This window comes from Rattus norvegicus, chromosome 2, assembly GCF_021556685.1.
Source record: "Rattus norvegicus strain SHRSP/BbbUtx chromosome 2, alternate assembly SHRSP_T2T, whole genome shotgun sequence".
Classification (NCBI taxonomy): Eukaryota; Metazoa; Chordata; class Mammalia; order Rodentia; family Muridae; genus Rattus; species Rattus norvegicus.
The window spans coordinates 170,678,348-170,697,799 of NC_141535.1; the positions used below are offsets into that span (position 1 = coordinate 170,678,348).

Below are 19,452 nucleotides of genomic sequence, written 5' to 3' on the forward strand. Positions count from 1 at the left end.
TACTAGCATCTATCTACACAGGCGAGCCTTGCCTTGGTCTGGACAACCCATTGGCATCCAGACTGCTGGTCTTGCTCTGAGAATATATAAACTTTGAAAAGCAACATCTACAGACATACCAGCTTTGACACAGGTCTGAAGAGTACAGCGTGGACAGTGATGCTATACTTATTAGGATGCCATTGCCCAGGTCCTTCCAGTAACAGATAAGGTAATGGCACACAAGCCATAAAGGTGTGACGTTAATCTAAATTAAAGGACAAATTAAACCTGCCATTATTAAAGTTTAACTTTCTGCTCAGGGATAGGGAGTTTTAGAGAGGGAGATCTGGATATGGGCAGCATAATAAATTGGTCATAGCAAGGTAGTCATAGCAACAGGTGGTTATAACAGGTTGAAACAAAGACACAAAGACATGGTTGCCATTTGGGGGGGGAGGCAGTACAGAACTATTTATAGTTAAGGATACAGAGGGGTTATAACCCAGTCCTTGAAAGACAGGTTTATTCAAACAGGAGTGAACCTAGCTTGTCTTTATTATAAGATGACTTTCAAGCCTAAGATAGAGACAGGCTGGTTCATCAGTTATCAAGGGCCCTGGCCTTCTGTGAGCCCTTGGAGGATTTTGAGCAGGAAAGATGCTTCTCTGTGGGAAACAGTCTGTAGGGTGGAAGGAGAAATACTAGTTCAGAAGCCACTGTTATAACAGAGGCTAAGATGCTTGTGGCTTAAACGGGGTGTTAGAATTAGAGTTAATGGGTAACCAAATTCTGGAGAAATAATATACTCGTGAAATAAAGAAGTCAAGGGGCTTACCTAATATGCTGGCTTAAAAATGTGAGTTTAAAAAAATGACTTTTTTTTAACCTAAAGAACTTTTAAAAATATTATCACACTATTTATTTGGCTAGAAAATACCAATGGAGGAACGCTTAGGCCGAGACATCCATTGGCTCTATGAGGAAGTATGGGATGCTATTGGTCGCTAAGGCTAAGTTGTATGCTCTGGGCAGTGGATGCTGAAAGGGGTCCAGAATTGTGGGCTTTCACACAGCTACCCCAATGATTCTGAGAATTCATAAAGAATTGTGGCTTGCTCTTAATTAAGTAGTCCAACTTTCTTTGCAATCACTATGCATGGTCTTCATAACAAAATAAAGGGCTCTCTGGGATGGGTCCAATAAGTAAAGGTCACATGGGTAAATTTTCGTGCTCAGTGAGTCTGGCGATTATTCAACTCAGGTGGGGGCTATTTCACAGGCCTTCTTTTCCTTCATCATGCTGTGGCTTTGATTCTGTTGCTGTGCTAAGATACCCTGAAAAAAGCCATGAAAAGGGGGGGGGGGTTTATCTTAGCTTACAGCTCCCTGTTACAGTCTGCTCATCACTGTGAGAAGCCAAAGGGACAAGAACTTTGAAGCAGCTGGTCACATGACGCTCGCTGTTAAGAGCAGAGAGACATGAATTCATGGAGGCCTGCTTACTCCAGCTCCACTCAGGGCCCTTTCTGTACTTCAATAGTCCAGACACACAATGCTACTGCTCACAAGGGGAGGTCTTCAGACCTCAGTTAATCTGATCAAGAAAGTCCCTCACAGGAGTGGCCAGCAGGTCTGCATTTGGTTGATCCCAGATCTAGCAAAACTGACTATCTCAATCCATTGTTACCACTTTTTATTCTTCTGGTCCAGATAACTTTACATACCAAACTCAGTGTTTTAGCCACAGGCCCTTAAGCCCTGCATTTTAGATGGAACTTGTGCATCGTCCTCTGGTCTTGTTAAATCTCTGAGATGCAAACAAAAGAGGAGATAATAAATGGGTGTGTGGGGTTTGCTGTAATTTCCTTTAGAGAATAATGCAAATGGGTTGCTTTTTAAACTATCTTGCCTGCTAAACCTAGCATATTACCTACTGCATATCCCAGATCAACAGCTCCAACTGGAGCCCCTCTACGAGGCTGAAGCTCTCACTATATAAGTTGTATTTCTGGGCACTATGGGTTTATTTTTTAATAACAACATTTCATAAGTGAAAGGTCCATCTACCTTTATCTTTTGTCTCCAGTTACCAAATTTAACCACAAATTATGTGGCTTTGTCTGAGAGTTTCCAGTGATGGACGTCCATTCAATGAGTAAGGAGGGCAAGGGTTATTATGGTGCCTGGCAATGGACGACTGGAGCGATGTCGGGAAGAAACCTATCTAGTCTAGAAAGTCAACACTTTCTTTCTCTTTACTACAGAGTTGTTGAATTCTTCCTGCCATGAAGTTTACTGATTCAAAGGGAATCTTACTGGGCTCTGCAGCTGTCTGATATTTTCAAGATGCTTAAATGCAATGGTACTGATCACATCTTATTTAAGATGAAAGGTCAGACCGTGATCTCTACCCATCACATGACTCTGCTAATGCTTAGTAAACTCCCAAAGCTGGAGTGTCACCAAAGTCAGTACCCATTCTGTTCCCACAACTCCAAACAAAATATCTATTTTTATTTTCTTTTATAAGTGTGGAGAGGAATTCTATCATAACACAGACTTTATTAAGTGGGATTGTATGTGCCTTGGATCACATTGAGTCTTCTGAATCATGAACATTGGAAATGGAAAGGAATTAGCCATGGCATAGTCCAAATTTGTCACTTAATAGATGAGAGGAAAGATGGCCCAAGACCACACAGAACTGATTACCAGAATCCAGTTCCTTAGCCTAAGCACAGATCTTTCCATCCACTAGATATAGCGCCTGCCAAGGCCACTGCTGATAGTCTCAGGCGGCCATACAATGGTCGCAGAAGTTGACTGAGGAGCTGATAGAGCATGGATGTCTGTTTGCCTCACATGCACACAAACCAGTTGTCCAGGACTAGAGAAACCCGATTCAGCCAGCAGAACCTGTACGATGTATTTCAGACAAGGATACAAGTAAGCTTTTGGCTCTGCCCTAGATTCCAAGCTAGAGATTGTGAAAGGGAGCTTGGAAGGGCTAAAGGAAGAGGAGAGAAAGAGGAGGGGAGATCAAAGCTTGTGCTCAGATGTGTACAAAGGTCAGAGGCGCTCGTAAATCAAGCCTTCACCTTTTAGAAGGTTATTTTCAACATCAAGAACCATCAGAGTATTTCTACTATCTCCATGGATGTTTGCTTAAGTTCAAAACCCGATCAGGTTTTTAGAACACAATTATTTTCTTAACTGACACTTTCCTTTGAACCTCAATTCCCGATTACTAGCAAATCAGCTAGTAATACAACCCCATCCTGTACTGTAATAAACTGACAGCTCACTATAGGACTAGTTTTTAAAACGCAGTTGGTATCCCAGGCAACACGGTAGTAACCATGAGCCTCATGTTATTACCTTGGAGAGCACATTTAAATGTGAAAACATAATCTATACTGGATGCCAACTGTACATTATGGCATTTCCCTGCCTGTGGCTATTTGCCAATAATCAATCTATATTTCTATATGCATAGCAGGGTACTGGGACTACACTGTGCTTTCTGTTTTTTAAAACAATGCTTTGCCTTCTATTCTGATGAAAAGCTTGACAATTCCCAGGTAGCCAGTCTCAGGAAAGCCTTCATCATGACAATGAAAAGTGAGACACCGTGTCAGTTACACTGTGACACATCCAGGTCTAGAGTTCTGCTTCTTGTATATTTTGAATGGCATGTATGTGGTTTTTTTTTGTTTGTTTGTTTGTTTGTTTGTTTTAGATTTCTCTCTGTTGCAATGACAGAAACCAAAGGAAATTAAAGGTAGATGACTGAAGTATGTGCCTCTTTGGATTACCAGTCAGCTGTGTTGCCATATATTGGATTAAAAGTAGGAATGGCATGCCTTTACGTGAATGTTATGAGCTACCCCAGACTCCAGAACCATGCGCAAAAGAGAAAGGCAGCTTCCAGAGGAAAGTGAGATGGCATCAATAGAAGAGACAAGACCTTGGGCAATCGCTCAACCTCTATCACAGAAGCCCCTCCTTACAGCCCAGGGGAACACAGAGATCCACCGGTGGACAATGTGCAGAGACTACAGAGCACTCGGTCCTAAATGGGACGCCTTCATCAAACTCCTCCCCTCAAGGCTCCGCGAGCTTTGTGGAGGAGGCAGAAAGACTGTAAAACCCAGAGGCGATGAATGGCTCCCAGGAAGCCGTATCTTGCAGATACCATTAACACTGATGCACATGTGAACTGGCAGAGACTGCGACAGGACACACAAGACCAGCACAAGCCCAAGCCAGGCAGGGTCCCGGCACTGGGCATGGGGTCCGACCTGTAACCAAGAAGCTATCTGCAATCGATACCTACCGTCGAACAGAAAAATCTGTTTCCTCCAATGGTGTGTCACTGCGTGTACCAAGCACACACCATACAACCACACAACCACGGCACTCCCTGTGTGCAAGAGTGGCTGGCCAGCACGAACTCAATGGCATTTTTTGTGGACTTTTGTTTTGCTTTGTTTTGGCTTTTTTTTTTTTTTTATCTTATACGTCTTTTGCCTGTTTTTGATTTTTTAAAAGACCCTGGGTACAGCAAAACAATAGATGCCAGTGCCGTTTTGCAGGCTTACTGAGGGGAAAGGGAGGTTAAGGGAACCCAAAACATGTGTGCATGAAAGGAGAGAGGAACGGAGGACTAGGAAACCAGCTTTCAAGCCAGTTTCCCACAGTGGCAGCCGGGCAGCACTGCAGGCTTCACCCGGTGCTCCTGTTCAGGAAGAAGTCCATCTGGGCCTGGTGTCAGAGTGGAAAACATCTGTACAGACAGTAGTAACTAAACACGAAGAACAGGGCTGTGGCCGCGCGCCACGCCCCCTTCCTCTGCACTAACAGACACCTCAGCTGTCAGCCGAGCACATCAGACCATCTTGCAGCTACAAGGAGCCACGTGCCTCAGTCCTAGCTAGCGAGGGGAGCATGTGAGTGCTCTGATGTGTCGTGAAAAGCTTTGCTTATTTTCTTTCTTTATCATTTCTTTATCCTTGCTAGCTAGAACGGGGATATGCTGGCTCCTAACGCTCTTCCAGTTGGAGCTGGAGCAGACATGATGGAACCCGAGCAACTGGAAACAAGAAAGATTCAGGGTTTGACCAAGTCCAGGAATCCGGAGCAAAAGACGATCTTTGCTAGACTGCATCAACCATCTCCTAGAAAGAAGTTGTTACCTTGCTTGAGTTGTTTAATATTTGGGGTCCCTGGTACTTACGATTGAAACAAATCTTCAGTGGATCTAAAATAAAGGAGCTACTTCAGCATGCTAGGATCTGTAAGTAGAACTCAGTAGACATCAAGGCTTGAACCTCCTGGTAGCCTGGCACCATGAGGTGTCCAAGTCACATTGTTTCCTTGACACCATGAAGCCTCTCCTCAGATGCTTTAGTTAGCTGAAGGGGAAGAGAGTCAACCATACTTTGGGCACCCCTGTACCCAAAATCCAAAATCTGGTACCAGAAGCGTTTGGATTCGGGAAGATTTTAGATTTTAATTAAACAAAAAAAACTTTTGAGATACCTAATTTAACCAGTAAATCCTGTTCAAATATTCCAGCATTTAAAAAAAGAACACTGAAACACTTCTGATCTCCAGTATTTGGGAAAAGGGACCTCCATCTTGTGCAGAAAATCTCTTTCCTAAGGTCATTTCCTAAGGTCACTGCTGGAAAGTGATGGGACACAGGCTCTGAGCCTATGTAGCCATGGCTCCAAAGCCTTTCATGTCTACTACACTGGGCCATACTGTATATGAACAGATCATGAAAATATTGCAGGAAAATCCCATCTTACCAATGGCTAAGACACCAATGTTGACCAAGTAGCAACCTTACCAATCCACCGAAAACCTCGTTCATCTTTTTAAATCAAGTGAACACTCAACTTGAAGAAGTTTCCTTAAGAAGCCTCCAGGAAGTTTGTCCTCTACGGACGACTGGCTCATTGTAAGACAATCTGCATTTACCCTGGAAGAAAAGCAAGTCCTGTGACCTTGGAAACTAACCCAAGTGGTGATTGAAGCTCGGAGCCGAAAGCCCCTGGACCTAGACACAGAGCACACGGCGCCACCACCAGGCTGAGAGCTTTTGCATGCCAGACTGGCTTCTTACAAGACTTACCTCCAGCCCCAAAGTCCACGGCCCTTCACAAAACTCCAAGTTCAATGCCAGAACTTGGTCAACCACTATTACTGAGCTGACAGATTCCTGGCTCTTCTGTATCCTTTCTCTTGTTTTCTCTCAAGTGACTAAGTAGGTCTAGTTCAGTTTATTGCAAGAACAAATGCTCTTCTGCAAAACTAATTCTTTTGAATGGCTGAAATGAAAAGTAATACGCCACTCCACCCTTCAGAGGCCACTCGGACTTAAACACATGAAAACTCGAGTGTTTCTCAACCCAAGGCTTAATTTGGGATGAGGACAATAAAGAGCCTTTTCTAACCATTGTGACAGGGGAAAAATGCACAGGTCTCTCAAGAGAAGATGGCAAGAGTCCGTGCGGAACTGATTTATGAATCTTCCACCAGGAATAAAACCCCACCAACACAGCACCTACTCAGCGACTATTTGATATTTTACATATTCTGTGCATATTTGGAAATATTTTTAAGTTGGGACTTTTTAAAATTATATTTTAGGAGAAAATACATTCCTTTTCATCATTAACTTTTGGGCAGCTGCAATAAAAAAGTATTCCTTCCTCACAGAAGGGTACTCATAACTGTGGGACAGCGCACAGACGTGCAACTATGAGCAAGCCTAAAGACAGTGAGTGACTGTTAATCTAGCACTGGCTTTGGGTGTTTGCAACAACAATTTGGAGAAACTGCCTTAAGGAGTCAGTTCATTTGCACTTGCAGAAGACACTGCGAGCAGAACCCTGTAGAAAAGCACATGAACACATGTGTGTTCAGTGAGAAAAAGGAGGGCATGTGGTGGTAACCAATGACCTGGACAGAGGAAACAAGTCTTAGTGTTTGAAATCTATTTTGTGAGATCTGACACTGTTGGTATACTGTAGCTTTCTAGGGTCTTTGAGTTGACTTTATTTTCTAGGATGTTAATCCATTTAGGACACACACACACACACACACACACACACACACACACAGAGGTGGGGAGGAGAGTGGGGAGGGAGAGAGAGAGAACCAAAGCATCAATTCACAAATGAGTGTTGCTCTCTCAGGGGGTCTGAAGCAGCCTACTGTTTATCTGCATTTATTTCCTATGGCTGTGAAGTTGTACCACAGATTCAGGGCTTAAACCCAACAGATATGTCTGTCTACTCTGGCAAAGCTGGAGGCCAGACACTGAAATCAAAGCATCATCATGCCTGGCTCCTTCTGGGGGCTCTGGGGATTTGCAACACGCCTTTCACTTCAAGACACTGCCCTCAGTCTTGGTTTTCCTTGGCTTGTGAATGCAGCCTTCCAGTTTATTTCTTCTACACATGGCCTTCCCCACTGAGGCATTGTGTGTCTTCTTTCCCATCTCAGAAAGATACCTCTCCACAAATTCAGGACCATCCTGATCTCAGATGATTTAGAGTGTTGAATGTCCTACTCTATCTGTCTTCTCCCCCGAGACAGGGTCTCTTACTGTATTTGGAGCTATGCTGGTAGCCAGCAAGTCCCAGCAATCCTCCTGTCTCCCTCCAACCTCAACAGCACTGGAATTAATAGCATGCACCTAACTTCTAGAGTTCTAAGGATTTGAACTCAGATCATCATGCTTGCAGAACAACCTCTCTTATACCATCTTTCCAGACCCTCAGGACGTTTTTTCCCTAATAAATTTCTGTTGACAATTCAGTTTACACAGGTTATCCAAGGACTAGTTTCAACCCACTCTGGTAAAAATGGTGTCAGAGTTGCCAATTCCTAAAGTTCACAATCTTGACTTCATTCCCAATCCCTCTCCTTTTGTCCCTTTTTTTTCTGATCCCCCCCCCCTCTCTCTCTCTCTCTCTCTCTCTCTCTCTCTCTCTCTCTCTCTCTTTCTCTTCCATAGTAGACACATCCTCCTGACCTTGCATCAGGACCACGCCTAACTCATTACAACATTGGACAAACCAGAGCAGGGTGTACATCAATGAAAACAAACACAGCTGGAACCTTGTTGTCTTCTCTCCATCCCATTTAAGCAGGCACAACATAGAAGCATGCTGGACATTCTTCGACATAAAGTCCTCACAAAGTCATAAAACAACCAAATAAAATAAAATAAAATACCCCAACATACAAAGAAAGCACAAATGCAGTGTGTATTTACGCCAAATGGCTTTTATTGTGCATCTTATGTGTGGCATGTTCTCTAAAAAGTGCCCGGGGCACAATGAAGATCCAAACAGACAAAGTAGCCTACTTTGTGGTTTACATTTATACATCTAAGCATATCATTAATTGTAGTGGAAAGGCCCACACAACATTAATATGTACAAACCAAACACTATTCACCGAACAACTCCTTAGCACTAACTGTTCCTAGGCAATACTGAAGGACAAGCAGGAGTTAGTGAGATTCCCTGATAGGCAGACAGATGGGGAGAGAAGCCATTACTAAATAATAAAGATCGTTGAGTTTCCAAGATGGCTGGTTTCTTCAACTTCCTGAGTTAAAACAAAGGGCTGTTGGCTTTTTCTTCTGCCTGTGGATCTACCTGACAAGTTCAAGGCTAGACTTGTTTATTGTGTGTCAGTTATTGTGTATTGGTTGGCTTTTCTGCCTTTGTCCAAATTGACCAACCCTAAACTGGGTTTGAAGACCCCCTCAAAAACTCTTAAAGCTCACATCCCTTGAGGAAAGATTGGGTTTTGGCCTCCTGAATCTTCATGGTGCTTGCAGAGAGTATTTTCTCCATGTTCTTATGTTTCCTGCTCTCTCTCTCTCTCTCTCTCTCTCTCTCTCTCTCTCTCTCTCTCTCTCTCTCTGTGTCTCTCTTTCTTTTTCTCTTTGTGTGTGTGTTGCGGGGAGGGGGTCCTCACCCATAATGAAAGTTTTCTTCTCTGACTGATTCTGCCTGCTGTGCCTCAGCCTCCCTACCCCCACCCCTACCCCCACCACCACCACCACCACCACCACCACCCTGCAACCCTCTGTAATAGAGACCTTTCTTGCCTCTTAGCTCTTTAGCTGGCAGGGAAAACCCTATGAAGACCCCCAAACAGTAATAGCAACACTTGAGCTCAGCATTCCTGTGTCAGTGTTCACATGACCAGCTGTATCTACAAGGTTTTTCCCTCTGTTCTAGCAACCACAAGCATTTTCCCATCACCATAAGCTCTAAATCATTAACACTTGCCTCAGTTACAAATCAAACTCAACAGTTTTGTTTCCCATTGAATCATACCAAGTAACCAATTCAGTGGCCTGCGATACCATTCGATTTTCTTGTCTATCAAACAAGCATGTCAGCATTGTTCTGTGAACTCTCCTTCTGAGAACAACCTCACTACAAATGTCTTTGAAATTGGCTAAAATAATTTGGTATGCACACTCTGAGTAAATGTTTGTTTGCTTGCTTGCTTGTTCTGTGTCCCAGCACACACTAGTGTAGGATTCTGCATATTACTGAATCCTTAGCTCCTAAAGTGTTCTAGGAAAAAAATACCTTGTGTTAACCCAACATTACATAAATGTGTCCCTTGTTTGTTCTTTCTAGTATGTATTAAGAAATGATCTATAGAAAATATATATTTCGTATTTCCATTGGCTTTAAGACATAGGCTTAGCTGTTGATGGCAAATCCCAGACACCACAGAACCAACACAATCCAACTTCTCTGTGAGGAGAGTAAGACAGATGAGGAGGGATGGATTGAGGCCCAAGCCTATCATTATTACTATAAAGATGTCATTTTAGAATTATTTTACAATCATGTGGTACAATTTTGTTCTTTGGAAATTTTCAGTTCAGATTCTGAATAGTCCTCGGCTAATACCAGTGGGTGAAGAATGGCTACTGTAATTTTTATATTAGGAGTGGGTGACAGCAGCCAGACACACTTATCAGCATGTTAAAGTTAAGTGCCACCATTTGGGGGATTGTGTGGTGTCAATTCTCAACCACAAATACAAAGAAAACACATCAGGGTTCACAGGGTGGAGCTCAGTTATGATGCGGTTGTCCAGATGATCAAAAGAGAGGGCAGGATGAGGATGGAGCTCATGTCGAGCATTAGCCTAGCGCATGTGAAGTCCAGCTCAATTAATCCTCACCATAGAATGTAAAAAGAAATGAAGAGATGAGGTAGAGTTTCAAAATCTTAGGAAGAACTCACTAGGCTCATAGAATACACACCCCCTACACAATCGATGCAATAGATATGGTAACCTATACATAGAAAGCTATATAACACACCTCAGGTCTCCTCGGGTTACTCCTGGTACGCTAGTGTGCTCCCCTCCAGACCCTCATCCTTGCCTCCCTCACAGGGATATTCTTACTCCTGACCTATGTTCCCATCCATTCTGACCCACTCCCAAATTGGCAGTCTCAGTTCGACCTGAACTTTTGTGAGTATGAGTGTGTGTGTGTGTGTGTGTGTGTGTGTGTGTGCACTGCACTGGCTGCTGAGTGCTATGTAAAGGTCTAGGAATAGAGATGACAAGTACATGACTTCTTGTGTTATCAAGAAGTACTCTTTGCCACCAACCTCTGCGTTCCTCTTCTTCACCCTTTCCTACCTGCCCTTCCTTCTCTCCTCTCTTTTAATTTTCTCACCTCTTCAAACTACTATGTCCCCTGATGTCTTCCCTGAGTCATATTTAGAATTACATTCCTAAAAGAGCCTTGAGTAACTCACCTAGCTACAAAGTGCACCCTGAACTTTCAGGGTTGATCTATAAATTCTCAGGAAACAAATATCTTCTTCCATATTCAAAATCAAAGTAAATTCATGGCTATATAATTCTATCTAAAGATTAATCCTTATTAGTTTCAAAGGATACATGTCTTTCCTTCTGGAGTCCACATTGGACACAAGTTCAAGAGAGATTCGGGTGAAAGTCTGAAATTGGAAACCAGACATTCTAGACATTGGGTTTTCAGTGTTCTGCAAGTCCTGAATGCTAACTGTTAACAAACCAAACCTTGAAGATCCCCTGACTCTCCCAGATGTTGAGTGGAAGACTCAACAGTGAATTCTCACCTCCCTTTTAAGTTTGGTTAAACTTTCCATGGGGCCCCAACTTGAATGATACTTTGAGTTGTCTCCATTCTGGTTCTCCTGTCCTCTCACATCTGCATTTTATCATCTAATAGGGAAAATAGGCCAGATTTCATATAGTTGCCCAATGTGAGTCTAAAGGTCTGTAACATCCATTATGTACTTAAAGGAAAAATGTCAGGACCATCTAATTACCTTGCAAGGTAATGTATGAATGACCCATGAACCTCTAGCAAGGGAATGTGCAACAACAAATAGAAGATATCCATAGTTTAGATCTTGAAAGTCCTCAAAGCCCATGTGCTTAGTACTTGGTCTCTATACAGTGACACAAATTGTGAGGTGGTAAGACCCTTAGAAGGCAGAATCTAGTGGGAAGAAGTCAGGTCATTTAACAAGTGCCTTTGAAGGAGATACTGGAATCTGGACTCTGAACTCTTCTCTTCTTCATTTCCCAGTTGCTATGATAGGAACTGGAGGGTCTGCCACCATCTCCTGCCACAATGTACCATGCCTGAAACTTCAAGAGTAGAGGTAGGAGAATTGAAAGTTCAAAGTTATCCTTCGGTACTTACAAGTTCAAGGCCACATCTAGATCCTGCAACACTTGGGTGTGGACCTAACTAGCTAGAATAAAGACTTTCAGTCAGCTATGCACTGGCCATATCTGGTGAGCTTCCCATAATACTCAACACTCAAGGTCTTACACAATAGGACCCAGTGGATTACAGACTGAAGTCTATAAAACCATGAGTCAAAACAAAAAGACAAAGAAAAAAAAAGGCAATTCCTCTATCCTGCAAAAATGAAGAAGGTTGACTGGTAGAGAGATCTACTTAGTTAACATCACATTCTACACAGCATCGTCCAGGACAGAAGCATTGCACATGAGCATGCACAAACAAGCAATAACACTCTAAAACTCTCCATATAGCTCAGTCTTTACAATGAGCCTGTGGGGTATTATTATTATCATTATTATTATTAATTATGCACATTGTGGTCAATATGGAGATGAATCACTGGGATCACACTTCTGGCAAGAACTTGCCCCCAGCTGTGAGGTAATTGCTCCTAAAGCAGCTTTCAGCTTCTTCAAGGTTGATCACAGCTGCAGAACTGCTCTGCTCAGGGTCTTGCTCTTCCAAGAAGGCAGCATCAGAAAGTGAGTGAAATAACTTATTGTCGGCGCCAGCACCGACACAGTACCGAGAATCGGGCGAAAGCCTACAGGATGAAAGAAACACACATACACACACACACACACACACACACACACACACAGGTTATCATGTCAAGCCAGGAGAGGAAGAGAGGAAGAGAGAGAGGGAGAGAGAGAGAGAGAGAGAGAGAGAGAGAGAGAGAGAGAGACAGAGACAGAGACAGAGACAGAGACAGAGGAAGAGTGGAAGAGCGGAAGGAAGAGTGAGAGTGAGGAAGAAGAGTGAGAGACTCCTGTAGCTTTATTCACCACTTATATACCCAAGTCTCCAGGTAGAAAATATCTGGGAAGCACAGTGGGAAACCCTAGCTCGTGACTACCTGGCTCGTGACTTCGGTGACAAAAGACCAACTAGGAGACCTGAATTAATTAGGGAGAAATCCCAAAAGACCAGCCTGAATCTCCAGGATAAAGGCTGAGGAAGTAAAAGGCAGAAGTAAATTGACCACCACCCAGGTGTGGCCCATGTGTGTCAGTTCCACATGCATCAGCCGGGCTCAGCAGAGGTCATGCAGTGGAGATATCGGGTGTTTACTACTTGGTCTTTTCTTCCTGTGCTGTAAATACATGGGAGAGGCCTCTGTCCAACAATCCCATGACTTTAACTGTGGCCATGCAGTTTCAAAGCGGCCAGGCCCAAATCCAATATGGAACTACAACTTATGGCCTGGCCACTGCAGCTTGACCCAGGACAACACTGGACAATATTCACACCAGGGCTCCCCACTAGGTGAGTTCCTGCCTTGTGAGGCCTGTACCACTGAATTCTGGAATTTCCCGTTTACAATGCTGCTATACAGTACCCCCTTGAAATGGAGTCTCTTGTGTTGCTTCTAGCCCAACCTAGAGCACAAATGCTATTATATGGAGGAGCAGAGAGACAAGGCAGCTGTAAGTCATCCAGGTCTCCTATTCCACATGCTTTTGAGACATTTTAATCTTCTGTCTTGCAGTACGTGAGGAACAGTGGCCTCTTCCCCTCTGCAACCTCAATCGCCCTTAAACTACATAAACTTCATGGCCTAAGGAAATCCCTCCTGAGCCTTCTATCATCCCTATTCAAATTATTCCACTCAGATTCATTGCTACATGTCTCTGGGGGTTTTCTTTTAAAAATTGGGCCATCTCAAGAAGAAACATACATACATACATACATACATACATACATACATACATACATACATAAATCTGATTGTGAAGAGATGTCTGTGGAAATTCTCTAAGCAGAATTGATTATCCCATCTTAGAAAAAATGGGAAATTAAAAGCCTTTTGGTATGCTCAGGATCAGGTTGTGGGTGTGCAATTTAGTGGATTGGCTTGGCTAAATGGAAAGACGATGGGTAAGAAAAAATGTTTTCATTTATCATTGATGTTCAATATAGTGTCTGGAAAACTCTCAGCAGTTGACACAATATTACTTAGACTGCTCCACTACGCCTCCAACCAAAATAAGCCAGCACCGGATGACGCATCACTTAGAACACAGCAGTCTTGGTGAGGGAGAGAGACAAGCCGACTCATTAAATGGAATTGGAGAACAGAACAGTTAGGGAACATTTCCCATGGTAAAATAAGCCATACTTAGGAAAGAAGCTATGGCAGAGGCAGGGCAGAATGTGCAGTGAGGTGTGGAGACCCTAGCCACTGACAGTCTCTCAGAAATGGATCAGCTGCCAATGGACACTGCTTATGTTGTGGTCCAGCAAGTGTTACTTGTGCCTAAATCTGATGCCACTGTGTGTGTGTGTGTGTGTGTGTGTGTGTGTGTGTGTGTGTGTGTGTGTGTGTACATTTTCATGTACATGCAGATACAAATATGATCCATGTATATGTGTGTACATAGAGGCCGGAACTCAACATCAGATGCCTTTCTCAATAATTCTCTACCTTATTTTCTGAGACAGGGTTTTTTACTGAATCTAGAGCTCACTGATTTGGCTAGACCGATGGCCAGCAAGCTCCAGGGATCTGCCTTTCTCATCTTCCAACCACTAAGAGTCCATATGCTCATCATCTTAACTCAAGTCCTCATGCTTCATATGACAAGCACTCTACTGACTGAGCCATCCCCTGTTGTTGACGCCACTTCTATTCTGAAGAGAAACTCCCCAACTCAAAGTTGAAAAACCAAGTAGTAACCTGGTTGGAAAGACAAGAACCACTGCACTAATCTTTTTCAAAGATTGCTCAATGAGGCTGTCATTGCATCTCTCAGCTTTGTCTTCACCACCCCCAGATTGTGGTGTGTGTGTGTGTGTGTGTGTGTGTGTGTGTGTGTGTGTGTGTTCACTCTTCTATACTTGGAATTCAATGAATGGAAGAAAACATAAGCCTTTACCTGTACTCCATGTAACACTCCTTCTCAAGGTCTTCTGGACTGACTCTGAGGACAGAAAAGACTATACAATGGACATTTTAACGAGGAACCATCTTTTATAAAGGAAGCTTTGTATTTTTTTTTTTTTGGTTCTTTTTTTCGGAGCTGGGGACCGAACCCAGGGCCTTGCGCCTCCTAGGTAAGCGCTCTACCACTGAGCTAAATCCCCAGCCCCGGAAGCTTTGTATTTTTAAACAAAACAATTCCTCGAATTCTCCTGTAAGTCTTCTGAGCCTCAAATAAGGTAAGAGACATGTCAATGTGACTGACATTAGTCCCTTTAAGCTACTGGGGTCATCATGAAGCTGGGATAGGATTCTTTGGTTGTACTGCCCTAATTTTATCCATACAATATTGCCTCATCTGACCCTTCCTTGTGCTTGGAAGGTCATCCTAAGCTTTCTTCCTCCATCTAAGTTTCTCATAGGGAGTACCAGGTGTTTTACTTTTCTGAAGCAAGTGTGTTTCTATTTGCCATGTTTTTCCAGCATAAATCAACGGCACCCCTACAATGCTCGACATTCCAAAATATCACTCATGGTAGTAATGATGGCATAAGACTCGCTCAACATAAGGACAGATATGAAGTCATCAAAGAATCCCATCCAAGAAGTGCATGCTGACAGGAGCCTGCTATAGCTGTCTCCTGAGAGGCTCAGCCAGAGCATGTCAAATACAGAGGCGAATGCTAGCAGCAAACCACTGAACTGAGAACAGGGTCCCCATTGGAGGAACTAGAGAAAGGATTAAAGGAGCTGAAGGGGCTTACAACCCCATAAGAACAACAATACCAACCAACCAAAGCTCCCAGGGACTAAACCACTACCCAAAGACTCATGGAGAGACCCATGGCTCCAACTGCATATGTAGCATAGGATAATCTTATTGGGCACCAATGGGAAGAGAAGCCCTTGGTCCTGCCAAAGCTGGACCCACCCCCCCCCAGTGTAGGGGAATGTCAGGAGGAGGCAAGAAGGGGGGATGATTGGGGAGGGGAACACCCTCATAGAAAAAAGGAAGGGGAATGGGATAGGGGGCTTATGGACGGGAAGCTGGGAGAGGGAGTAACATTTGTAATATGTAATAGATGTAAATAAAAAATATCCAATAATAAAATTAAAAAAAAAGAATCCCATACCTGCCTCATGTTCATGACCCCAGTGTAAGCTTTGCCTGACTCTAAGAACTGAAGACAGGCTATATTTTTATACATCTCAAATTCTCTGTTAGCTGTGTAACTTCAGGTAAGCTACTTCAATGATAGCCCTTCCAGGTTCCTCTCCTGTAAAGTAAATGATCACACCAACACCCATTCACACCACATCCTTTCAAGCTACTAGACTTGCTCCTGGTGATAAGAATTAACATATACTATGTATTATTATTATTTGATTAATACAATTATCATAACATGGTAAGGATGCAAGCTACAGAACTTTGAGCAAGTGAATTTTGAGCCCTGGGCAAGAAGAGAAATAAAAATGTTCTTTAACAATTTTGTCATATTCTCCATAGGAATTAATTTTATCATTAATACTTGCCCTGAGTGCCGACCTCCAATGGCTTTTTGGCTCAGTTATTGTTAGGCCTGGAGCCAGTCAGCTGTCAATCCTTCCTCCTCTTAACCTAACTTCACTGTACAGACCAGTCCTCAGAGAATCCTGCAAAGTGAGCTCACCAGCTGCACTCTGAGTGCAGTTCCCAGTGTTCCTTTGACAGAATGCTGGGCTGAGTTGGAGAGCCCCCCTGAAATCGCCGTGACAGGGTTATTTCAGAGCCTTGGTCGTTAGTTTTTCTTTCTTTCAGCCAGGTTTCTCTTCTTTAAAGTTACCCTTACACTCTCTCTATTTATTTACTTTGGCCTTGGTGGACTAGACCACGGCTAAAACTTTATGGACCTAATAAAATTCCCAACATTCTCAGACACGGGTCGTGATGTTTGTGCACTGGGCAGAAAACAAAGGCGTATTATGAAGAGCGTGGACACGCTTGCTCCAAGTGAGCCTTGTGCAGGCTTGCAGAGCCAGACCGCAGCTAACCTGTGTCACACGCAAGGCCTACGGATCTCCCTTCCCACACCTACCTGCTCTTCGCTATGCTCTTCTCACCATGACACAGCCGATGGCTCACATCCTGTCCTCGCTTCCGAGATGTCTTCGGTGTTTCTTTCTCTTTGAGCAGCTCATCTTCAGGGAAAACTTGGTTAACCTGATAGAGCAAGTTAATTTGTTATCTCTCCCCGGTAGATGCCTTCTGGTGGCAGTTCCATAGTTGGAGAAGTGAGAAAAGCTCGTGGGACCATTGAAATGATCCCACACTGGAGGCTGCCCAATGCATATAGATTGGGTACAGCCCATAAAGCCGGAAATGTCCACATGGTTTCGTCTCACCATGGCTCTGAGAATCAGTTTGGCGTCAGCATCTCGGTTTAATCATTTTTCAGCACTCTGGTTTCTCACTGGATGCCCACAACATGTCTTATTAGCTAAAACAAGGCTCCATCGTTTTTCTTTCCTCTTCTCTGTAGCAGTTTTCTTCCAGAAATAAAGGAAGAGCAGGTTTGATGCTGGCCAAGAAAGGGCCTCATCAGTTAACACATTCTTCAGATGGCTGATGTGAGAAGTGTTATTAAGTAGTGTTTCTTAGTTCCCTGCAAAGGATTAGTGATTTTTTAGAATTTGGGCTAAGAGCTGCTGTTCATTAAGGAGATCATAAATCCAGTGGTCATCAGAATGGCTGCTTCATTATTTAAGATGCAAAAACACAGTGGGAAAATATTACAAGATTAATTATGCCTAGAGCAAATAAACAGTGCCACCAATCTTCAGATAAGATTAAGGTTGGCTTTTTTCCTCCAAAAATATTTCATTTATGTACTTTCTATCATGCATGCTGTTTTTAAAACCCATTTTTGCACTAACGTCTTGCCACACTTCCTGTCCCGGCATTTCCTTCTCTTGCTCCCTAGATCTGCACACGTTTTCAATTTAGATTGCGTTTCCAGCAGATGTTGTGCCTTTCCAAGTACCCCTTCCCTTTCATTAAAAATAATATGTAATTCATTCTAGTGTTGTGAGAGAAAATAGCCTAAATAAACACGTTCAAAAACCCTGAATTACTGGAGGGAATGGAGGAGAGGAGAACAGAGGAGAGAGAAGAGGAGTTGGGGGTGAATATGAGTGGGTGTCTGAGAAGGGTTCTAGAAAGAAGAAATTTTGTTTGCAAACTCCAAGGAAACCAATACTATTCTTCACCAGGTCCTAAAAGAGGAAGGTAGTTGAGCAGATCAACCACAGGAGAAATTCAGCCTAGACTTTCTGGTCTGGACCCATTCCCTGTAGACTCAGGGCTGTTTACATGTTCTGATGCATCGCCCAATGCTCTGTCTAAACAAGGGCTCACAGACTCACAAATCTAATGAGGGACTGTGAGTATGCAAAAACATGTATGCCACTGTCATAGCACAAACTCAAAGGCCAGTTCTTTGCGATGGACTCTGAGCCCTTGAGCTGAACTCTCAGTGCACCTCAGACTCCTTCTATTGCCTTGTTCTTTGCTGAGCAGGAAGAGTTCATCTGAACTATCAGTACCTCATCTCCCCTTTTCCCTAAAGGAACCAACCTAGTTCAGTTATCAACACCACCTTTGGATTTATGCCGATGTTACCTCTTTGAGATCATTTGGGGTTTCTAAGGATACTAAACTATGCAGTGACCTCAATCTTCATTTTAGGAGTGCTGGGTGTATGTAGTCCAGCAGGGAGTCGGAGGTAGAAAGGAAGGGAAGTGCTTGTGAAGTCCCCCAGCCATAGGCTGACTTTGTTAACTGTAATACAAACAGCAAAGTCTCTGGGCACTACCATGAAGCTACAGACATCTGGGAGTCCATGAAATTGCCACAGAGTTATCCTTGGCTGCCCAGCTTGGTAGAGCAGAAAGGCCAATTTTGATGCATATTTTTTTAAAAATTCTGATTATCTTGTTATGTTCTCATAGGTATTCAAAAATTGTGGAATGAGTCTCTACTCATCCTTCCACTCCCTAAGTTTAGCAGAGTAACAAGAGTAGGTAGCCAATTAATATCTGATGTTTGAATGAGTGAGTGAATGGATGAATTAATTAATTAATTAATTAATGGCAGTCCAGCTGTGAAAGGAGGCAGTAGGAGTAGGATTAAACATCGGAAGGCTTTCCCAGAAGTCCTGATAGTCCAGTGATGGCCTTGGGACTTAGTGGAGAGTTGTCCTCAGTCTCCAGACAATCTTTGAGAACTGCACAGAGGGAGGAACTGTGCCTAGCAAAGGTTAACACTGCTTCTGAGCAAACAGTGAAGCCTAGTTAGGGAAACAGATGAAGAAATAACTCACCCAGAAATGCTACCCGGAGAACCGAGATCTTCTGTTCTACACAGGGAACTTCAGTTAGCCACTAACTCAGTTTCCTTAGCACCTTACCCATAATGCTATGAGCAACCCTGATGTCATTTTTAGGGGTATACAATCTGTTTACAAATATTTTAAATTGCAGCCTCACTCTGAAACGATCTGAGGGATCCCCAAAGATCGCCTACCAAGTCAGTCAGTAGCAAAAATGTATGTGTTCAATACAGTTTATCTGAAAACAGAAGATCCACCCACGGTCACTACTTCTCAACAAAGACAAATGGTTGCATTAGGTCAATTGT

The 19,452-nt window shown here is 43.2% G+C and overlaps 1 long non-coding RNA gene across 1 annotated transcript in view; it reads right to left on the bottom strand.

The window, feature by feature from the left end:
• LOC147996318 (uncharacterized) overlaps positions 1-17,321 on the bottom strand; it is a 63,004-nt gene extending 45,683 nt beyond the window's left edge. Inside the window, exon 1 of the long non-coding RNA XR_015675926.1 lies at positions 16,853-17,321. This is a non-coding gene — a long non-coding RNA (uncharacterized LOC147996318). The remainder of the gene's footprint in view (positions 1-16,852) is intronic.
• Between the last annotated feature and the right edge of the window lie 2,131 nt (positions 17,322-19,452).